Below are 22,303 nucleotides of genomic sequence, written 5' to 3' on the forward strand. Positions count from 1 at the left end.
GGAAAACTTTTTGCAATTTATAGCATAGAAATGTGCTAATATTGCTAAGATGTTCGAGAGATCAAGAATAAGACAAAAATTAAATCTGAACAAAAAGGGCAGACATTTAATAAAATAAAATGATAAAATGGTTCTTACACACAGGGAATGATGTCCTAATCCTAACCCTAATGTCCATCAGAATCCTAATAGAAATTCAATTTAAAGCAACACTGATAGAATTTAATCTCTTGAATTGATTTACATCTGTAAGTTTCTTAAACCCACACTACTGGTATAATTGCTAGTAACAAAATAACACTCTCATGTGTTGCTTGTGAGAGTATAAACAGTACGTCTCACATGTTGGATAGTTTTACAAGATCTATAAATATTAAAACTCTATGCATCTTTTAACCCAGGCATTTCTTCTCCCAGGAATTTATTACTAGTTGTATGGTTACATATTCATGAAATAAAATTTGTATAAAACTTTATACTGTTGGGTGCCTGGCTGGCTCCTTTGGTAGAGTATGCAACTCTTGATTGAGTCATGAATTTGAGCCCCACGTTGGGGGTAGAGTTTACTTAAAACACACACACACACACACACACACACACACACACACACACATACACGAAAAAGCATTAAAAAATTATACTGTAGTGTTATTAAAGTAGCAGAAACAGCTTAAACTTTCATAATGTTTGATGGTTAAATTAATTAAGGTATATCCATACAGTGAAAAGCTCTCAAAACTCTAATAATTAAAAACAAAAGCAAAAACAAAAACAAAATGAATAAGGAAATTTTCAGTACAGAGATATGAAAGACAATGAAACTATACTGGCAGAGAATCAAGACATTGTGGGAGCTCTTTCCTTTCTCTCTCCTGGCCATTTTGGTGGCTGCTCTTGGTAGGTGCTATCCCATTCCTAAGGCAGGAAGATGGTGGTTGCAAAAAAGATGAAAAAGTCGCTGGAGTATCAACTCTAGGCTCCAACTAGATATGAAAAGTGGAAAGTATGTGCTGAGGTACAAGCAGACTCTGCAAATGATCAGACATAGCAAAGGGAAACTGGTTATCCTCACCAACAACTGCCCAGCCTTGTGGAAATCTGAAATGGAGTACTATACCATGTTGGCCAAAACCGATGTCACTATAGTGGTGATAATATTGAATTGGGCACAGCATGTGGGAAATATTACAGAGTATGCACACTGACTATCATTGATCCAGGTGATGAGGATATCATTAGAAGCCATGCTAGAACAGACTGGTGAAAAGTAAACCATGAAAAATTTTTCTTTAATAAAACTAGCCAGAGCTTGTTTAACAGGAAAAATAAAAAAGGAAGAAGTTGCTGTATGGTATGTGAAGTAAATAGCATAAAGCAAAAATACAGTCCAATAAAAATATGTATTTCTGTGTTTATATATATGTATATATAAACCTCTGGGAGAATGGGCATTATTGGAGGTGTAATGTGGGAACTGGATGTATGAACACAGGGATTAGAAGGAAACATTTTACTATATAATTTTGTGTATGTTTTTGATTTATGAATAGCATATATGCATTACCTATTCAAAAATACATATAAATTGAATACAAAATGTTAATTAGGGGAAGTATCCCTTTGAGAAACTCAAAATAAATTATATTTCCAAAAAAAATTATATTTCTATAACTTACGTTTCAAGCCACCTGTAACTATTAATTTCATTCATTATTTTGGCACAGTGGATCTTTGGGCCTCTGAAGTTCATTGTTTTAAATTTCATCTTTGGTTATATTTTGTTAAGTTATAAAGTCCTAATTCCTCACTGGAATAGTCCTGAAATTTGAATCATTTTTATTTCAGCCGATAGCAAAATAAAGACCCAGGAAGATTACATTTGCATAATGTCAGAAAGCATGGTAATGGGAGAAATGGACTAAATACTCTATTTTCTAACTTCTAGTCAGTATTCCTTCAATGACGATGAATTCTATTACATTGTGCTATCATTTCCTATATGTTCTATTTTAGCTTGAAAAGCTTCTATTTTATTATTTTGTAAAAACCTTGAACTGCCTCTGCAAGGACAAAATGTTAGCAAAATGGAACACGAGAATTTCAAACTAAAAATACTAATATCTATTTTTCTTTTAATTTATTATTAGTATGTAAAGGTCATCCTTTGCTACAAAGGGAATTCATTTTCTAATATGAGGATACTTTGAAGATATATCTAGAATATTTGACAAAATTATTTAAAGATATTTCTATTATCAAGAAAATTTATAATTTAAAAAGAAATCAGGTTCTTAATACGATAATAGCCTAAGATGAGAATTTGGACTTTATTTCCTGAAGTCTAAAAATTATCTTAATGAGAAACTAATAATTATTTTATCCTAAAAATGAAGGGCAACTAAGTAGCATTTTCCTCTTTAAAGTATTTTCCCCCCACTTCTAACATCTTGCTTGCTGTTCTTACATCTTAGATACTGGATGTTTTAACTCATCATCTGTATTTGTTCATCCTCGCCTCTCTTGAGGCAATTAACCCTTGTTTCTTTCACTCCAGTACCTCTTTCAACAATCCACCTCTCTTCAAACAAGTTTGTTAAATAAATCTTTCTAAAGCATCACCTTATTGTATCATCTCCAAGACGAAGAAGCTCCAATATCTCATAATATGTTCAAGAGAGATAAAATACCTTGGAGTCAAATCTTGATTCAAGATCTATTTATTCAGCATCTGGCCATGTTGCAAGGTCTACAGAGACTTATTTCCTTTCTTCTTAATACTAGTGTTTCTGGAAGCCAGAGGTTTAATTCATTTTCAAGTTCTAGCTTTAGTAGGTAAGCAAGGGCAAGTGCTCTTTCTCTAGATGCTACAGTTTGCTTATTTGTGAAATTGGGTTGATAAAGTGTACTTAACATTACTAGATACTGTTAGGATTAAATGAGGTTGACACATGTAACATTTTAGAAATGTGTTTGGCATATAGTAATCACTCTACAGATATTAGCTATTTTTATTCCCTTCCTCCTTGAAGAGTCAAGGTTGTATTTGACTTCTGTCTTAGGTACATCTCTGTCTCCTGTGTAAGATTCTATTCCTCCTCATCTCTAGTTATTCAAATTCTATCCTTCCTTCAGATCACAGTTTGAGTGACTTCTTTCTGATACCAATATCTCTGAGCACTTCAACCAGACACCTAATAGCACTGCAAATTTCACTTAGCTCTTAATCAGATACTTCTCAGGAATAGAGATTATGTTTTAATTATTTGATTCCATCTAATGTCTGGATGCTCAGACTTCTTTCACAAAGAGACAGAATCAATAAAGTAACAAATTTCTTACATGTTATGTATATTTCTTATGGATGCAACTTGGAAAAAAGTTATAACCTTCAATCCTTTCATCATATTGACAATCCACATGTCTTTCTATTTTTACATGATACTCATTGGATGTTCCTTGAATATAAGAATCCTTTGACTGGGATTTGTGAATGGGCTTCCGAAGGGCAGGAAAGCCTCTGAAAGTGTAGAATTTGGAGTATGTGAATATGTGTATTTTCTCCAGGTTAGGTGGTAGGCCCACAAATATATAAGGAACCATTTTTAATTTATTGTTTTTATCCATGCCTCTTTAGTAAGTAGGAACCAAATTAATAATACTCAATTTGATCAATAATGGATATTATTATATGTGTATTTTATCATTTTCTTAAACTCTATGCTTTCAATGCAAGATCTAGTGCATTTTAAGAATTAAGTATATGAGATTATTAAGATTCTGTTTTTATTGTATCTTATTAGATGAAGACCTAAAGGGATAATTCTTTTTATTTTTTCCACAACTGACCAAATGAAATTAGAGCTTTCAAAAAATGAATGGTGGAAGGGATACCTGATGGGCTCAGTCCGTAGAGCATCCAACTCTTGATCTTGGGGCTTGAACTCATAAAAAAAATTAAACAGGGGCACCTGGGTGGTTCAGTCTATTAAGTGTCCAACTCTTGATCTCAGCTCAGGTCCTGATCTCATGGTCATGAGTTCTAGCTCTGTGTTGGGGTCCACGCCCAGGGTGGAGCCTACTTAAAAAAAATAAAAAGAAAATTAATGGTGGTTGATTAACTTCCAGGAAGATGAAGTAAGGAGCTTGGCAAAACTTCTCAGCCATACAAGTTATATGAATATTATAAAATATCAAAAGTCTATGGAAATTGGGGTGGTTGGCTGGCTCAGTCAGAAGAGCATGCAACTTGATCTTGGGGTGAGTTCGAGCCCCTTGTTGGATGTAGAGATTACTTAAAATAAGTAAGTAAACTTAAAAAAAATAAGGTCTACAGAAATTAACCATAAGGGAATACAACAAACAGAAACATCCATTCAAGAATATCTACTATATTTTTGTAAGCACAACAAGAGACTGGCATTTGAACCATGGCTACTTTCATTATCCCCACACCACTCAGCCCCACGTATGGAGGCTCTACTATAGGTATAAGTTGCCAAGAAGCTTTGCATGTGTTTCATTTCTTCTTTGTTCCTTCTTCTTCCATATTAACTGAATATTTTAAAATATTCTATTTTATCTTCTCTATTGCTTTGCCATCTGCAAGTACACATCTACTGTTTTAGTGATTGCTCTAGAGTTTGCAATATTCACCTTTGTTATCTGTCTCTAATATTCATTATATTATCTATCCAATACTCTTTCCTACTGTTAGTACAATTATTATATCAACATATTACCAAAACTCCAAAATACATTGTTACTATTTTTTGCTTTAAGAAGTCAGTAATCTTATAGAACTTTCTACTTCAGTTTGAAAGCAGAAGTCTTCTTATTTATTTTATTTATCTTATAATTACTGTGAGACATGTTAAAATCATGGATTTGTCTATTTCTCCTTGAGTTTTGCAATTTTTCTTTCAATATTTTGAGACTATAAAGAGAGATTTTTGATAATTTTAATATTTCCTTGTGTATTGACACATTAAATTTTCCTCTATTTTAGGGGATATTGTTTCAAAACATTTTTCTGTTGTAAATATAGCTTCACTAGTGGTTTTTTTGGAGGAAGTTATCTTTTCCCATCTCTTTATTTTCTACTTTTCTATGTCCTCCTACTTAAGGCATGACTATTATAAACATAATATAGTTTTTAAACAGTGTTTCAATCCTTGTATTTTATTTATTTATTTATTTATTTATTTTTAAAGATTTTATTTGAGAGTGAGAGAGAGCACAAGTGGGGGGAACAGCAAGCAGAAGGAGAGGGAGAAACAGGCTCCCTGTGAGGCAGGGAGCCTGATGTGGGGCTCAATCCCAGGGCCCAGGGATCATGACCTGAGTCGAAAGCAGATGCTCAACTGACTGAGCCACCCAGGCACCCCTCAGTCTTTGTATTTTAAATGAAATACTGGTCTGTTTACATCTTATGTAATTTATACAAGATTTTTATTTTATACATAGAAAACATGAGTTACTAAAATATTTCTGAAGTTAATATAACATGACGAGGATTTTACTGTGGGAGAATTAGGCTATATCATTGCTTAAGGCAGGGAATGAGGCCAGAGAAATTAGTTAGAAAATTATTATTATTATTTTTTAAAGATTTTATTTATTTATTTGAGAGACAGAATGAGAGAGAAAGCACATGAGATGGGGGGAGGGTCAGAGGGAGAAGCAGACTCCCTGCCGAGCAGGGAGCCCGATGCGGGACTCGATCCCGGGACTCCAGGATCATGACCTGAGCCGAAGGCAGTCGCTTAACCAACTGAGCCACCCAGGCGCCCCTAGTTAGAAAATTATTAAAATTAACACATATTTGAGCTATTGATTTTCTGGGAAATTGCAGAGGCTGGGGTGGGGTAGGAATCAACAATCCTGTGCAAGAGAGGATAGTTGTAATTTTTTCCCCTTTTTTCCAGTTTTATTGAGATGTAATTGACATATAACATGTATAAATTTAAGGGGTACAGCATAATGACTTGATATTATGAAATGCTTATGACAGTAAGTGAACTTCCATCATCTCATATAGGTATAAAAAACATTTTTACACAGAAGAGAACAAGGACTGAACTGGTTAATTCAAAGCAAGGAGAACTGGGGAGGATTTCAGAGGCTGTATTCTAGTCTTTGTTCTGCTATTGATAATTATTTATTCTCTACAAAATCAGTTTTCTCTTTGTATCTTTTTTTTCTTGTATTTGGTAAATATTTATTAAGGGCATACTTTGTGCCAGACACCATGAGAGGAGTTGGATTAATGATCTCCAAACCCCTTCCAATTCCTAAATCATCTGATTTTGCTGTTTATGATTTATAAATTCGGAGATAATTGGCAACACATAATAGATAGGAAAAGTAATCAAAGTTGGTTTGTAGAAATTAAACTGTATAAGCCAATGAATTTATTAGAATATAAGTTGAAGAGAGTTTGAGAAAGACAAAACGGGAAAAAGTAATGACAGACTTGCAGATTTTTTTCCCGTTTTACCACCCACCAGAGTGGTGAGAAGGACTAGATTAGTCTCAAACATTAATATACACAGGAATCACCAAGGAGATTTTGTTAAAATGAAGATCCTGACCTAGTAAGTCTTGGAGGTAGGGCTTACAATTGTGATTTTCAAATAAGCTTCTAGGTGATGAAAAGCTTCTGGTATTGGGACCACGCCTACAGCAGTAAGGAGTGGGTGTTCTGCTACATGATAAAAACAGAGCAAGGATCTCACTAAAACCGATCTGCTCATGCCTGTTTCTTAGTTTCCTTGATAACTATCCCCCAACCCCAAATGCGAGACTAAGGCACCACTTTAAGAAATGCAGTTGAAAATGATATAAACTCCAGTGGAGCAACATGTCAAAGAATATGAAGGAGGAGTTTGGGGAAAGAGTTTCTGCAGTTTACAAAGGTAAGGTTATTTAAGGAAGAACTTGTTTCATCTTCTTATTATTTTTTAAAGATTTTATTTATTTGAGAGAGAGAGAGCATGAGTAAGGGGGAGGGGCAGAGAGAGAGAGAGAGAGGGAGAGAATCTCCAACAGACTCTGTGCTGAGCGCGGAGTCCTGTGAGGGGCCCAATACCATGACCCTGAGATCATGACCTGAGCCAAAACCAAGAGTCCGAGGCTTAACTGACTGAACCACTTAAGCACCCCAGAACTTGGTTCACCTTTAAAAGAGTAAATAGAACTTCCGAGATTAGGAACTTCTAGGGTACAGCTGGGCTGTTTTATTTCCAACTGACTTTGGTCATAGTATAAAATTCCACATACTTCATGAATGCATGTCCTTACCTGTTTATGTGATATTAATATTGTGTGGAGGAGAGCCTTACAGAGAACAGGATTATTGAGTCAACACCAGATACTAATCAGAAAATGATCTGCACTATTTATTTATTTATTTATTTATTTATTTATTTATAAATGGGCTTGAAGCCCATCATGGAGCCCAACACAGGGCTTGAGGGCTTGAACTCACAACAATGAAATCCAGACCTGAGCTGGGATTAAGAGTTGGACGCTTGACCAGCTGAGCCACCCACACACCCTGACATGTACTTTATATGGAGATATGGTCAATAGTAAAATTGAAAGGAGGAATATTACAAAGAACAATGAAAGAAATAAAGTAAGAACATTAAATTTGAGAGTAACCATGGAAAGAGAAAAGACCCATTTTTGTCTGTTTAAACAATACAAAAAAAAAAACAAGAGGGAAAGTGTATTGGTGGGCTGTTTACATTAGAGGAATAAGAGGAAAGAATATCTGTCAATGGTCACGAAAACGAGAGGATTTATAGATCAGGAAAAAAAATCAGCAAGACAGGACTAAAGCACTTTTAAAGCAACATTAAGAGTGTACTTGCTATGAGACATATACATTTTTGGCAGAATCTGTGCCTGGTGTTGATGCTTTCTCCATCTATGCTCTGCAGCCCAGGGGAGGCTCTGGAGAAGCAGCTGAGTGTATGCAGGGACTGGTGACTACTGTTAATATCATCACAGAACCTAATTGTGGAGAGGAGTAAGGATTGCATGGGAATGGCTGACCATATGTTTCAGGGGAAATGGAAGTAGCTAGAAATGAACCAATGAGTTGAGTGAGTTAGAAGGCACTTTCATCTAAGTTTCTGATGAATACAAAGAGGGAAATGTGTTACTTTGTGAGATCTGGGGTTGAAAAGATATTTGAAACCTTGGGATTAGAATATGGTATGAGATGATAAATTATAAAACATGGTTACACAAGACATGGATGACTGATATAGAGTGAATATTATCATGAATGTCTTGAGGGAGAGAAGTTTCTTTAAAACGATTGTGGTGTGAGCTCCGCAATGTGATTATTAAAATTAGTACAGATTTCTGTAAATATGGGATGGAAAAAAAACATACAAGCCAGTTCTTGAACTTGTCAAGGAGGGAGAAAATGGATCCCAGTTGAACTTCTGTAAAGAGGGTATAATAATATTATAGATCAATATGGTTGGGGAGAAATTTAGAGCTAATACAAATGCTTATAATTTGTAGATGAGGAAGCTCATAATAAAGAAGGTAAATTACTTGTCCAAAAACATGAATCTTTTAGAAAAGAGTTGGAATTAGGATATAAGATGATTGACCTCTCTTGTTCTTTGTACTGGTGAAGATGATGCCAGCACTTTTGACAATAAGAGCTTACGTGTGCCTACCAAGGGCTTATTGTAGATGGGAACTTTGCTCATAGCTAATGCAAACAAAAAACTAAAATGACTTTTTGATTCCAATTCCCCCTCCAGAATGTTCCCTCCATGATGGAAGTGATTTTTATCTGGTTTATTCCCTGGTATATCCCTAATAGATATTTATTATTCCATGTATATCTTCTGGATATATGTTTAAAACACATTTTTAAATTTAGGATTTGCTAATCAGCTAGCTGCGACTGTAGAACTATAACTGCTAAAGGAAATGTTTGGTGAATGCTAATCACTTCAAGTGCTTATTAAGTATTGATGGACAGTAAGAACAGATAACACTTTTGAACATACATTGTGAACCATATGATGTACATATTTTTTTTATTCACATTACAACTCTTGAAAGTAATAATTATAATATGGGAAGCCTGATGTACTTATGCTATTTCCTACTACTAAAGTTCAGGCCAGTAATATATGGTGAACTCATTGGGCAAAACACATTGAAGATAATTTATAAGGAGGATGAAGGATTTTCTTGGCAAAGAATGTCTCCTAAAACAAAGAAGTTGCCAGGCCAAAGTTGGTCGATCAGAAACCATTAGTTATCAAATGGGAGTTTCTGATGTGGTATATGGAACCTTTCCCCCAGTTTAGCTGTATGTTACCATGTGTGTTCTGCTGGCAAGAAGAAAGGCTGCTGCAATAATTGGTGGAGTACTTAGGAAAATGAGTAATGTGATGGAGAGAGAAACTCCTTCAACTCTTTTGACACAGATTGTTCATTGTTGAGAAGGTTCAGAGTGATGGTAATAGCATCATAGACACAAGAAGGAAACATTGAGTTTAGCACACTAATCTGAACATCTGTGACCTCTCAGATTAGGCTCTGGACAAGCGGCATCACCATCATATGAGAGCATTTTAGAAAAGCAGAACCTCAAACTCCACCCCAGATCTATGGATTCAGAAACTGCATTTTAATAAGCTTCCCACCTTAAAGTAGATGATCCCTGGCCAAGCAGTTCACTGAAACAGAACGAAGCAGAGCAGTGGCAATGTCAGGGAGAGCAGCCTTGCCAGGAATAGGTGTAAGACTTATGAAGATTCTATAGTGCTTTTATAGATGGGTAAAGGTGTTACGGGAGCAGATGAAAGAGAATTTAAATGAAATCTTGGTAATGATTATTAATATCACTCCATCTTTAAACACAAGTCAGTGAAGCCTAGAAAAAATTGAGGTTTTGTCTACTTTACAAATGAAGACACTACAGCTCGGAGAAGTGAACTTCCTTCCTCAGGGTGATGCAGAGTCTCTTCTTTATGTTCTCCTGCCAGTATTTTAAATGAGAAATGACCTGGCTAGCAAGAATCATGTCCTCACTACAGGAGAGACAATATGGCCTTTTCATAATGGGCACTTGGGCAAGATGGCTGTTGATGTGTAGGAAATGCCAAGTTTCTGCTAAAACAAAAAAGTGGAGAAGGAAGGTGATAAAAATTTGGTAGTAAAAGGACTCTGTTGATATGAAATGTCACCAAAAGAAACTAAGTTGATTCAAATGAGAGTTACAAGGTAAGAGTTGCAGGTGTAGCTCACAAGAATGATTGCAAAAAATCAGAGGAGATACTGCAGTCCCCCAGAAGTGAAGGTGAATGAATGTTAAAATATTATAAATATTCAGTTCCATATGAGATTTGGTGGTCTTCTACCGACAAACTTTCATTTTTATTTCCCTTTTTGCCTGTGTGTAGAATTAGCCTAAGTGTTGATGATGGTGACTTCTAAGGATGAAGATAGAGTTGGTTTTGGGAGGCTGGCAGGAGAATGATTAAACACTAAATCCAACATCTTGTAGACAGCCTACACTTCTAAATTAAGTCAATGTGGACACACTGGCACAATAATTAACTAAAATTCTGATTATAAAAAGGCCAGCTTCTGTCTAAGGTCTCAGTGTGTTTTATAAGCCTAATCACATTAATTCCCACTGGACCCCTGGAGACCAGGGGATATATAGTACTACTTAAATGTATAAGTTTTCTATCTCTCAATTGAGACATAGAAAGAACTTGGTGAAATAGCCCCCTTCTTTCAAGCTGAAATAGTTCAAAGTATATTTTTATAGACTCTAAGTAAGCCAGATAGCTCTTCAAACCATGGTGCTCTTATACCACTGTCAAATTCCAGTGTCTAACTTAATTATTGGAATATCCTGTTAGATCTTCTGGTAAGACTTAAAGAAGAAAAAAATGAAAGTCCAAATTTAAAAATTAGGAATATTTTAAGACTGCAGTGCAGCCATTCAAAGGCTGATGATGATGTCTATATTTATCCACAAATGGAATATAGTTATTTAATTAGCAAGTAAATAATTCAATTATTTTAATTACTTAAATTAATTTAGTCCAATCTTTTTAATATAGATGATGGGTAGTGATATTTGATGATGATGAGTCTGACTTAGGCACCATGTGATTATCTTATGATGAGAATTTTAATTTAATGAATGTTGCTTCAAAAATGGCTCCTTAGAAGAAACTTTTCTACAAAGTAGCATTGGATTTTTTCCTTTTTTTTTTCTTGAAAAAATCAAATTAATTCTCCAGGTCCATGAAGTAAAAACATTTTCTGCTTTCAAAAAATGGCATTAGTTACAGTCTATTTGACCAGTTTTCTCACTTATTTTTTTGAGTACATTTTTTTTCCATTAAACAGAATGGCCTTCAGAATGATGACAGTAAGGCAGTGTTCTTTCTCAGCTAAAGTGTTTGCTTTTTAAAAAGGGCTTCAGTTTTTGCTCTTTGTCATCTTTCCTTTAGGAGAATGACTATTTATAAATACTTGTCTAGAATACTGTGCACATTTCCCAGAGTAAATGCCCCAGATTTGATGACCATTTCATTGTAAAAGCCCTAGGAAATCAGCACACTTCCTTCTCTAAGATGGTACTGCTAGGTGGTACAATAGATGTCAAATTGTTTTATCAGCATCATTATGTCTGCTTTTTTTTTTTTTGTTTTTGTATCACACCCTGATAGTGTAGTATTTTCTTCTTTGGAGGACTTTGACCTTCATGTATTTTGGTTTCTTAAATAAAATGGGAGACATATATTCCCTACCTTGCAAAAAACACTGCAAACAATATATAAGTCCCTCTTTGACTTTCCAGAATACTCAACTCCTACCTGAATTAAAACTCAGTGTATTAATGTGGAGTGTCCTTCACATTAAAGTGCTTTCTCTGCTCAGTTCCCAAGTCTTTTCTCTGAAGTAGGAAAAAAGGAAGACACCTGATTTAAGACTATAACTTCCTTTTGCCTAATCCTGAATTAGTGTGGATGATTGATGCTGTTCCATTCTCTGGGGCCAGAAAGGAATGCACATCTTTATAATATTTTAATATATGAGACTTGGTGGAATTTTCAAATTTGACTCTCCTAGAGACAAACTTTCATTTTCATTTCCCTTTTTGCCTGTGTGTAGAATTAGCCTAAATGTTGATGATGGTATTGCTTCATTCTTTGGGGTTGTAAAGGATTGAATATCTTTTTCTATCTTTCATTATATGTGAGAAGTGCAGTGTTTGCAAATCTGACTCCCCTAGGAGCCAGCCTTAATATTTAATTCCCCCCCTTTTCCCTGTAACTAAGTGGAGCCCATAATTATGGGCAGTAGATGATTCAGATGGATGTGGGAAAATGGAACATCAGACACGTTTAGCTCTAAAGCTGCGTAACACAGAAATGATTCTGTAGCACAGGGTTCTGAGGTGCATTCATCACAATGAAAAGAGATATTTTAGATGGCATTTTGGCATCAAGTTGGCCCACAAGGTAGTGCATTTCTGGTTGAAACTGTAATCAGAAATGTGGTCTTCAGAGCTAGGTTAGTATCACCTGAGTTGGAGGAGGCTTTCTTTTCACTTTAATGCTATGAATGAAAAGATTCCTCTTCACGGAAACTAATTTATTTTTAATCCTCTACCTTTCCAATCCAGGCATATGGAAGGTCTAGCACCTTTTCGTATTAGGAGATTCTTTCTGGAAGCCAGCCTCCAAATGTTTTAGATAGCCATGTTGAGATTCTGTTTAAATCTGAGGTAATTTTGGGTTTCTTAAATTAGTCTTCAGAAGTACTTACTTGTTCTTGATTAGAAACCATCAGAGGGGGAGACGAACCATGAGAGACTGTGGACTCTGAGAAACAAACTGAGGGTTCTAGACGGGAGGGGGGTGGGAGGATGGGTTAGCCTGGTGATGGGTATTAAAGAGGGCACGTACTGCATGGAGCACTGGGTGTTATAGGCAAACAATGGATCATGGAACACTACATCAAAAACTATTGATATAATGTATAGTGATTAAAATAACATAATAAAATAAAAAAAAAGAAATCCAATAAATAAATAAATAAATAAATAATAAATTCCAGTACAGTGTAAGGTTAGTTTCAGGTGTACAATTTAGTGATTCAGCACTTCCATACATCACCTGATGATCAGTGATGTTGAGCATTTTTTCATGTGCCTATTGGTCATCTGTATGTCTTCTTTGGAAAGATGTCTATTCATGGCAAAAAAAAAAAAGGAAACAATTTCCAATCTGCTGTATGTCATAGTACATTAAACCATTAAGGTTCTGAATTTTGATCTGTCATGGGGCCAATTATTTTAAGGTCCAGTTGAGAAAATAACCAATAGGATATATATAGAGAGAAATATGTATAAGAGGAGATTTATTATAGATATTGGTTCATGTGGCTAAGGAACCCAAGAAATCCCAGACTCTGCTGCCTGCAAGCTGTAGAACAAGGAAAGCTGCTGGTATAATTCAATGTGAATCCAAAGACCTGAGAATTAGGGGGCTGATGGTATGAGTCCTGATTGCAGTCTAAAAGCCCAAGCAAGAATCAGGAGCACAAATGTCTGAGGGCAGATGAAGAAGATGGATGTGTTAGTTCAAGCAGAGAGATGGAATTTGCCTTTATTCTACATTTTTGTTCTATTTGTGTTCTCAGTGGATTGGATGATGTCTAATCACAGTAGGGAGGGCCATTTGCTTTAGTCAGTTTACCAATTCAAATGCTAATGTCTTCTAGAAACAGCTTTACAAACATATTCAGAAATAATGTCTTATCAGCTATCTGGGCATTCCTTACCTTAGTCAACATAAAATTAACCATCACAAGTCCACCACTTGTCAACTTGACACCTATACACATCTTCTTAAACCATACTTAATCTCCAAGTAAAAGCAATAACAAGGTCATAATTTCACCTAACATGATGCAACTATATTGTATACAAATGAAAACACTAGTCCCTTCTCCAGATGAGGGTGTGAAGTCCTTGAAAGTTTTATTCTTCTCATATCTTGTAACTCAACTGTTATGATTTAAAATGAACAATACTTAAATATTGATATAAAGTCAATACAACTTTTGTCATATGACAAGGGAATAAGAAAGGAAGGAAAAAACCCAAAAGAAAAAAAAAAAGGTTATTTGCTTAGTATATGTGTATTAAGTATTTCCCCTTATTTTGTTATGAATACTAGGGGAAATACTTTTGACAATTGCAATCCCTATTTTTATAACAAGTCACATGGTTGTAAGCTTGTTTTTGTAACTGCTTTCTTTTTTTTTTGTATGTTATATGTTTATTATATACTATATTCTTACAATAAACTAAGGTAGAGAAAAGAAAATGTTAAGAAAATCATAAGAAAGAGAAAATACACTTATAATACTGTACTGTAAAAAAATTCGCATGTAAGTGGACCCATATAATCTAAGCCCATGCTGTTCAAGGTTCCATACATTATGAAGCTTTATATTGGGGCACGGTTGGGTTACATGTTAACTGTTTGATCCTTTAGGTCTTTTAGTATTTTTTTGGTGGGCCCAGAACAGCATTTAATCTAGTGCTACTTATCTCTCATTTCTGAACTAAAACCTTTCTGAGTATTCTAACCAATGCCATTAATTATAAAGTTTTCCTTATGGCTTTTTGGAACATGCTTTGTTCCTTATATGAGCCCAGTGTACTGTTCCCTCTAATTCTTTTTTTTGAATTTTTTATTTTATTTTGTTATGTTAATCACCACACATTACATCATTAGTTTTTGTTGTAGTGTTCCGTGACTCATTGTTTGCATAACTGCTTTCTTATACTACTCATTCTGTATTCCCTTTGCCTTCAGCAAGTACCTCAGCTGGTCATGGTGCTTCACTGGTGGGGTTATTCATTCTTGAAGGATCTGGGCCATTAGCAGTCCTGCCTAGATGGGGTTGTTACAGTTTTTCATTAACTTTAATCACTGGTCATGGCAATACTAAGAGATACCTAATGCATTTCCTATATTCCAGACATACTCTTCCTTACCTCCATTGTAGAGTAGTAGTCCAATTTCACCTTGGTATTCAGGACCAGTCACCCTAGCCAGCACTATAACTTCCTTCCTTGCTTGTTGATTCAGAAGCATGAGGAGCCCAAAATGTTTAGGTGACGTCTTAATTTCCAGTTCAATGGGATCATTGTTGTGTCTCCTCCTGGAAGCATTTCTCTCTCTGAAACTAAGATCTCTAGGCTAGCAGAGCATAAAGTCATAGGAACAGGAATCAGAAATTTTGCTAGTGAGTCATAAGGGGCAACAGTGAGTAGTGCCACTTCCATTCCACCCCTTGATTCCTGGACCTTTTGGATATTGATTCAAGTATTCATTCTGGAGAAACTTGCCCCACCCGACCTTGCAAATAGTGTCACCTAGCTGGTGCTATCTGTTATGGGCCCAGTCTTATTTTAAGGTTGAAGTGTTTCCTAAAATCCCTATTGTACAAATATTAGTGGGTGAAATCACTTAACTTTTTATTTTTTTAGTGGGACTTTTTCAAGGAAATTTTTCTTTTAATGGGACTTAATGCTCATGGTAATAATATGAAGCAGAACATAAGGATGGAGAGGTTCTCGAAAATCTGTCTGATTTGCTTATCATTCCAATCTAGTTAACTCCATTATTTATCCCAAAATTTCTACCCTGAGAATATGACCTTTATATTCTAGATTCAAGGAGATAATACCTCCACAAGAAGTGGAGGAAGGATGGTACATTTTTAAAAATCTGTGGGCCGGCAGTGACCAAAATAGACTTTTCTAAATGGCTTTTGGATTGCATATTTTTTAAATTAGGGTGTTCTCTTATTCTCTATACAGAGGCCATCTTTAGATGGTAGCAGCCACAGCTGTAGTTTGGGGAATTATTTCCAACTTCCAGAGTAGCTGTATGATTTCTCTTTGTCCCCTTTTCCTTCACATTGTCTCATCTTCTCAGTACTTTATAACAGGTACCATATTGCTTGTACTTAGCCTCCAATCAGAATTTCACCTCCCTTTTCTAGATTTATTATTTACTTGACATCATTTTCCTTATCCTCATGTCCAAAATACATTGTCACCCATTATATCAGTTGCTAGGGCACTTTTTATCTTTTGCACTTTTTTTTTAAGCAAATTATTAGTTTATAAGCTTGTTTCCTAGGTTTGCAAATAGTCCTCCCACCTCTATCTACTGTCCATATTTAAGACAAGTTTCCTTCTAACAACTCACTTCCTTGGCTGATTTCAAATCTAGTAGCCACCATCAAGTATGAAGGATCATGTCACTTTCCTATTAGTTCCTTGGTTTGCACTCAACAGGGAATAAAGGTCTTTCTAAAAATATTTTAGGAGAGGAAATAAAGAAGATACCTATTATGTTAGCTGTAATATATGATACATCTCTGGAGAAATAAGCTTATTGTAAGTAATTAGGTTTCTGGTTTCTATCTGCTCATGATTTAAATGCTCTTAATGAAGGATAAATATAAGATATACTTTGCTATATATTATGTGGTGTATGAAATGATGCATGCAGGGCAGTCAGCTGTATGCATCATCCATTAATTATAAGGATAAATAACTGTGTGGCTTGACTAGTTCACTTATTTGTTTCTAGAAACGTTTTAAAGTACTAAAATGTATCATTTTTTCAAAAGGAGAAAGTAACCCTTTTTCTTATAAATTTACTAATATAATTTCAAATAAGCCTCAAAATCTATTCAGTTAAAATGTAAAAATAAATAAATAAAAATCCCCAAACAAACCAGTATAACGCACTACTCTAAGCAGCTGCTGTGGTCTCAGTTGCTTTCCTGGACACTGCAAAGATACTAATGCGTGTAAATATTGATGTCATCATAGCTTCCAGTGCTCAAAATATCTTCTAGATTGTGAAAATTCTTGAGGTAACTAACATAATTTTTTAATTATTTACAAATGAAATAATACAATTTAAGGTTAAAGACCTGATGCAAAAATAATATATAGTATTTTGAATTATAAAATATCTTTAGTAATCATTCTAAAATGGCCATTAGTGTTTTGGTGATTATTCCTACATCATCCTCTCTCTCTGTTTCTCTCTCATACACACACACACACCATACCCCAATAACAGTATTATATAAACCATTGTATAGACCCTTTTCAAGTGAGATAAAGTTTTCCTTTCTTCTTTTCTTAGCTCTACCCCTTTTTATCTACATCAGAGTCTATCCCTACCACAGGTAAGCCTTGGTGATAAGCTTATAATTTTATATGTCTCATTATGCTTGTATATCATATATATGATATGTATAGGGTTTACATATTTAGAGTAAATGACCTTTACACAGCCTACACATGCATCTTTTTTTCTGTATTCTGCAATACAAATATTTTTTAATTCTATCAAACATACCCAAACTCCACACTTATCCATGTGTGTTATCACTGTTAGCTTTTATAAGCCTCGGCTCATTATTATGCACATTCATTATTTAAGCATACCTCATGGAAATTCTGCCACATTAACTAGTATACCTTATTTATTTTAATTCCTTCATAATAAATCTGCCAATAGTTGGTTCATCCAACTATATGCTCATTGAGTGTTAGGTTATTCCCTGATAACCTAGATTGCAAATATTAACCAAAGTATATCATTTGTATATTAACTTTATGAAATATTTTATTGCATAAAAGTTTTAATTTTCATATAGTCAGGTATGTCCTTTTCTTCAAAGTTTTCTGGAACACTTCCCAAATCATTGAATGTACATGATTATATAAAGCTTTTCTAAGACTGTAATTGCTTTATTCTACATGTTTAAATATTTAATCAGTCTGGACATACTTTCATAAATAATGTGGCTAAGGGCCAAAATGATCTTTTTTCTTAACAGGTATTAAATTTGTTACCATTTTATTTTGTTATCAAATTTATAGGTATTCAGAAACTAAACATCTATTGATGTTTAAATATCATTTGTTAACTGTTTTGAGCAGTAAATAAGATGACATACATACAACTCATACAAATTATACAATAAATTATCAAAACCAATTTTTGACATTAAAAAAGACCATGTAGAGAATTAGAGGGTAAAACATTTCATATTAGTATTTGTTTTTCATTATTTTTTTTAAATTTTTTTTTTTAAGATTTTATTTATTTGACAGAGAGACAGCGAGAGCAGGAACACAAGCACGGGAAGTGGGAAGGGAGAAACAGGCTTCCCAGCAAGCAGGGAGCCCAATGTGGGGTTTGATCCCAGGATCCTCGGATCATGACCTGAGCCAAAGGCAGATGCTTAACGACTGAGCCACCCAGGCACCCCTTTGTTTTTCATTATTAATGAAGTTGTTTTCGAGATAAGCAACTCTAATAAGCTTTGTATTACATTACATTTTAAATAATTTTGTTATTTTATTATAGGAATTTCAAGCTTACATTTTAAAAAAAACAGAACAATGTAATAGACCCCCAAGTACACATTACCCATCTTCAATAATTATCATCAAATAGCCCATCTTATTTCATTCATCCAGCTAATCTCATTGTACAACTTAAATTATTTTAAAGCAAACCCCAACATCACATTATTTCATCTGTAAATGTTTGAGTATGCATTGTTAAAGTTAAGGAATTAAAAAAAAAATAAAAAATAAGAAATTTTTGGGTGGCTGGGTGGCTTAGTCATTAAGTGTCTGCCTTCAGCTCAGGTCATGATCCCAGGGTCCTGGGATCCAGCCCCGCATTGGGCTCCCTGCTCAGCTGGAAGCCTGCTTCTCCCTCCCCCACTCCCCCTGCTTGTGTTCCCTCTCTTGCTGTGTCTCTCTCTGTCAAATACTAAAATCTTAAAAAAAACAAAAATAAAAAAATAAAAAAAAAGGAATTTTTGTTTTAACACACATGCATTACTATTATCACACCTAAAAAATTACCATTACTTCTTTATATAATCAAATAGTCAACCAGTATTCAAATTTCCATATTTACTTCATAACATTCTTTTCATATTTGGTTTCTTATAATCAAGATTCAAAGGTGTTCCCAAAAGTACTTTAGTTGATATTTCTTAGATATCTTCTAATCTATGAATTCGCATTCTTTTTTTTTTTCCTCCTTATAATGAATTAATAGAGGACACAAGGCTGCTCTGTATTTTATAGATCCCTACCTTATGGATTTACTGACTGCTACTTTTTTACATATTTTCTCTTGACTGCATTTCCTGTAGACTGGTAGTTAGTTATAGAGTCTGGATAAGATTTAAATCCACATTTTTCTTTTTTTTTGACTAGTATTCTTTGTTGATTGTGCTGTGTACTTCCAGTTGTTTTTCATCGGGAGATAATGATGTCTGGGTTTCTCTCAAGTGTGAGCTCTCAAGTACTGTGAACTTCACATATCTGTTACCTAGTTATTCATTAGCTGTTCACTAGTGATTTGTTGATTACTATTGAGATTCATTATTTCATTAGATTCTAGGTTTATTATTCTTTCTTCATCTATTAGCTGAAAATCTAGAAAGTAAAACTTAACTCTCATCAACTGTTTGTTACACTTAGGTATATATAGTTCTTGTAGAGGAAGAGCAGAATAGATGCTTGATTCTTTTTTTTTTTAAGATTTATTTTTTATTTATTTATTTGAGACAGAGAGAATGAGAGAGAGAGAGAGAGCACATGAGAGGGGGGAGGGTCAGAGGGAGAAGCAGACTCTCTGCCGAGCAGGGAGCCTGATGTGGGACTCGATCCAGGGACTCCTGGATCATGACCTGAGCCGAAGGCAGTCGCTTAACCAACTGAGCCACCCAGGCGCCCTAGATGCTTGATTCTTTTAATTATTTACACGGTTTCAAAGTTTTGGTTTCCTGACATCGTCTAAACATAGTATGTTTTTAAATTTGTTGGATTGATTGCTTGTTCACCAGTACTATGTTTAAATTATCCCAAATTTGTCTAGTAAAACTCCTTTTGTTGCTTCCTAAGGACTTTTGATTAGACCTCAGTAATCTTCCTTGCTTATCTATGAGATGATAACAGACTCTTCTTGTATGTTTTTGAACCCAGACCTGGAATCCTATTGGGTTTCTGAGGACTAGAACTTGAAGTTACTTTTCATTTTTTTACATTGTTTCATAAACATATTGTTAGGCTGACACTCATATATTGGTTTTCCCATTTTTGGATTCCACTTACCATATTTTGCTTTGAATAGTTCCTAAAATATGTGAAAGAAATGTTTTATGCCTATTAAAAATCTTATCTTCCAGTCTTCGTATACCATTAACTATGGTGTTGGGATTTCCTTTTGTATGAGGAAATGCTATTGTATGCCATCCCTCTTTATTTAGTCTGTACTTCTTTGAAATTTAATTATTCTAGGAATATTTACCCATAAAATCCAAATAATATAGTAAGTTAAAAGAAAATATAAGCTTATTTTGGAAATATTAAGTAGATTCATCTCAATTTTACCTAAATGTAAAAATGTTAAGATATATCTAATATAAAGATGTGGAGGAAAATATGTCATATTCTGGCCTAAGTGACTTTATCATCGGATATAAGGATGCCTAAAGAAACACACAACAACCAAAGAAACAAAGAGCAAGACGAAACAAAGTGTAATACTAAAACCTAGGGTCTGAGTTCAGATTTCTTTCTCTGGGGGTAGATTAACTGAAGTGTTAAATATAAATTTTTATCTATTCTAAACTCAAATATAATGAGAGAGTGCATAGTTATTATTAAAAAATAATACATTGAATAATTTACAACTTTTAACGACTATAGATTGGGATTGTTTGGGGGTAAAACATTTTTAAAGTAATAATATAAATACAGTAGATCAGTTATTTCTGCACCTCAATTTGAAAGTACATGGAAGTATCAATATATTAGTGTTGACATTAGTATGAAGTAATTCTAGACCCTGACCAATAACCTTACTTTTACTTAGTTCGTAGTCATTTTGAAAAAAACCTAAGATTGATCAAGTTTCATTTATGGTGTATTCCTGCTTTATAGGTTATGAAAATTCCTTAGGGCAAAGTTTTAGAAAACATTTAGCATAAATTTTCTGAATCTTTTTTGAAGTAATGTGATTTATTGTACCAAATATGTACTCAATAGAGAGTTTCCTATTATTGCAAATGTGTTTACAGTAACAACATCAAGCTGTTTTAAAATGAAGATAACAGTAATTCATTTTGATGTAACTATCAAGAAAATAGTATAAGATGCATTTTTTAATTTGTCATATTTAATGATCTATAATTTAATGGCTCTTAATTCTAAAAATTACTAAAAAATAACATTTGGAAATATATATTTAAGTTTTATTTTGAGTTTCTCTGTCAGAAGGGAGGACCAGACATCCTGAACAAATATCTTAGTTTCAGTAAGAAAATCTTTCTTTCTCTCTCGCCCTCTCTCTCTCTCTCTCTCTCTCTCTCACACACACACACACACACACACACACCCCTTGTAAGAAATAAATGGATGCTGACTGAAGCATAAAAATGAAGTTTAAAATAGAAACCTAGAGAGGTAAGCAATTTATAAATTTGTTAGTTGTTCTCAGGGAGATTTTGGACTTCCATTTTTTTTTTTTTTTTTTTTTTTTTTTTTTGGATGGGTACATATGATGCTGGGGACAGGAGACAAAAGCCAGGACACATATCGGATGAGGTAACATAGAAGATGCCTCTCTAAAGCCAAAGTCCTGGGGAATGACATACTTAGTGAATGAGAGAAGTAAGAAATGCTTTACACAGAGGGGGAAAAAACAAGCAAACTTCACTGCTTTGAATTTAGCACTGGGGCTCTGGGAGATGTATAAATGATCTCCTGAGAACTCAAAGCCTCAAACTGACTGTCATATATGGAATAGATTTGTGATATCAATTTATTATACTTCTGGTTCCAGGCATTCTTAAGATGTAAATTATTTTCAGATTAGTTCCTGGTAGGTAGTGGTTCCAGACAACTGGCAGATGCAGTCAGTTTCTCCCTGAAAGAAACCCTCCTTAAACATGGGATTCAAATAATTTCATAGATAAGATTTTATTAACATAAATCCACAAGAAAACATCAGAAAATATATTATGAATGAGACAAGAAGACCAAGCAGAAGTAATAGAAAACAAAATCAGACTTAGTGTTTTCAGATTTTAGAAGGATGTCAAAATATAAAACCTGTGTGTGTGTGTGTGTGTGTGTGTGTGTGTGTGTGTGTGTGTGTGTGTG

General features: G+C 34.4%; 1 protein-coding gene and 1 pseudogene across 7 annotated transcripts in view; both read left to right on the forward strand.

The window, feature by feature from the left end:
- Positions 1–22,303, forward strand: part of LRFN5 (leucine rich repeat and fibronectin type III domain containing 5) — a 242,905-nt gene that overhangs the window by 69,653 nt on the left and 150,949 nt on the right. The gene's annotated exons all lie outside the window — the stretch shown is intronic.
- LOC112821840 (large ribosomal subunit protein eL30 pseudogene) lies at positions 929–1,271 on the forward strand (annotated as a pseudogene).

The sequence above is a fragment of the Callorhinus ursinus genome, unplaced genomic scaffold (genome assembly GCF_003265705.2).
Source record: "Callorhinus ursinus isolate GAN/ISIS: 27379988/994484 unplaced genomic scaffold, GSC_fseal_2.0 scaffold8, whole genome shotgun sequence".
Lineage (NCBI taxonomy): Eukaryota > Metazoa > Chordata > Mammalia > Carnivora > Otariidae > Callorhinus > Callorhinus ursinus.